Raw genomic sequence first — 1,693 nt, 5'->3', positions numbered from 1 at the left:
ATTAATTGATATTTGAACATTAAGATCTTCAGTTTCCAACGGAAGACCTTAGTGTTTTCGTACTGTTTCTTATTATTAAGATCTTCCGTTTCCAATGGACGACCTTATAGTGATTGTAGTGTTTCTTATTATTTCTTCCTCCTTTTTGGACCACAAGATTTCTCAGAGATGGCTGTATAGATTTTCTTGAAATTTTCAGGAGAAATAGAAAATGATAATATCCTGTAACAAACTAAAATTCGTTGTGTATAATTATAATTCCCCTTGGTTCACCTTTCCGGTTTATCCTTTGGAGAGCCCCTTGTTTTAATACTTTGACCCTTGGTTACCGTGGTAACATATCAATCCTGTGGGGAGCCCCTCGTTGATACCTTAAATAGTTGGTAAAAGTATGCACGGGTAGTACCCGGGAACATCAGCCGATAGACGTGGTCGTCATCCCGTCTAGTGCTCAGGGGCCTGTTTTAGAAAAACATCAGGTATTTAAACAACCCATTTTTGTACGTTTTAACCACACGTGTTTGAATAGGTTTTCGGTAGTATGTTTTTCTTTTTGTTTATTTTATTAGGGTCTTTTCTGCCTTGTTTTGCTGTAAATTTCCCCGTCCCTACAGAACGTCAATACCTGTCAGGGAAGGAGGGTTCTTGGGTGCTGAAATATTTCCGGCTCCTGTATTTATGAGTAGCCGTTTCCATTTTCATGGGATAATTTATAGAGACCGCTGTTCTACAGTGAGTGAGTGAACTACGGCGGCCCTTTCGACACATCTCTAAAACTACTTATGAATTTATACCTGAGGGTGATCCTCGCAGTTTTACCAATTTATAATCGTCAATGCAGATATGTGCTTTAACTTAACATTGTGAAAGTTTGATATTTATATAATTTGTGTCATTTGAAAACTGATATTCTGCTTATTGAGTTTATTAAAAGAAACCTCCAATCAGCGTGGACGAGGCCATGGGTTATTTACATTTCCAAGGAAAACTTGCGTCTAATGAAGCCTCGATAGACCCGTGCAGCATATGAACTTTCTACATGTACTTCAACTTATAGTTCTGGTGGTTGCCGATATACCTACACCTGACTGTAACCACGTGTTCACCTGAGGGTTCTTAAACACCACGTGCACCGGAACCGGGCTGACTATATAGACTTTTCCTTCATTTCATTATTTAATTTGTATATTTTTGTTTGTTTGGTTTTTTCTCGTTGAATTTTCTGTTTAATTTTATTTTATTTTGTTATTAAATATTTTGTTAAAAATTTCATACTTGTTCTGTTGATTTATGTAAGTTCATCAGGATGCATAATCACACATCCTCACATATCCCAAGGCGTTGTTTTCATATTTCCAAAATATATTTCCGATCGTTCGTTTCCTGTCCCACGTTCTTACACCTATCTCAAATTGTTTTACATTTTTAAAGATACAAATGATGGAATATTTTAGGGGCCAGCCCTTTAGATCCTTAATGGGGAACGACATTAGTGTTTTAATTAGTGAAATCGATTAGTATCATCAATGCAGACATTTTCTTTTCTAAAATGCTTTACAAAAATATTTCTTCTTTTGATATATTGCGTCAAAGTTAAAGTACTTTGGCCCTTAAAAATCCCTAATTACGTTATAGTTTAAAGTTGTGCACTATTATTTTATTTAATGCTAGTTGCGTCATTTCTTGGAGCTCA

General features: G+C 35.8%; 1 long non-coding RNA gene across 1 annotated transcript; it reads left to right on the top strand.

Annotated features, from left to right (window-relative positions):
- Positions 1 to 228: 228 nt before the first annotated feature.
- LOC117682533 (uncharacterized) lies at positions 229 to 1,272 on the top strand. The gene is made up of 2 exons (XR_004596870.2): positions 229 to 479; positions 570 to 1,272. It is a non-coding gene; the product is annotated as an uncharacterized lncRNA (long non-coding RNA).
- Positions 1,273 to 1,693: the final 421 nt, after the last annotated feature.

This window comes from Magallana gigas, chromosome 10 (assembly GCF_963853765.1).
Source record: "Magallana gigas chromosome 10, xbMagGiga1.1, whole genome shotgun sequence".
Taxonomy (NCBI): domain Eukaryota; kingdom Metazoa; phylum Mollusca; class Bivalvia; order Ostreida; family Ostreidae; genus Magallana; species Magallana gigas.
This window is presented reverse-complemented; position numbering and strand designations above follow the sequence as displayed.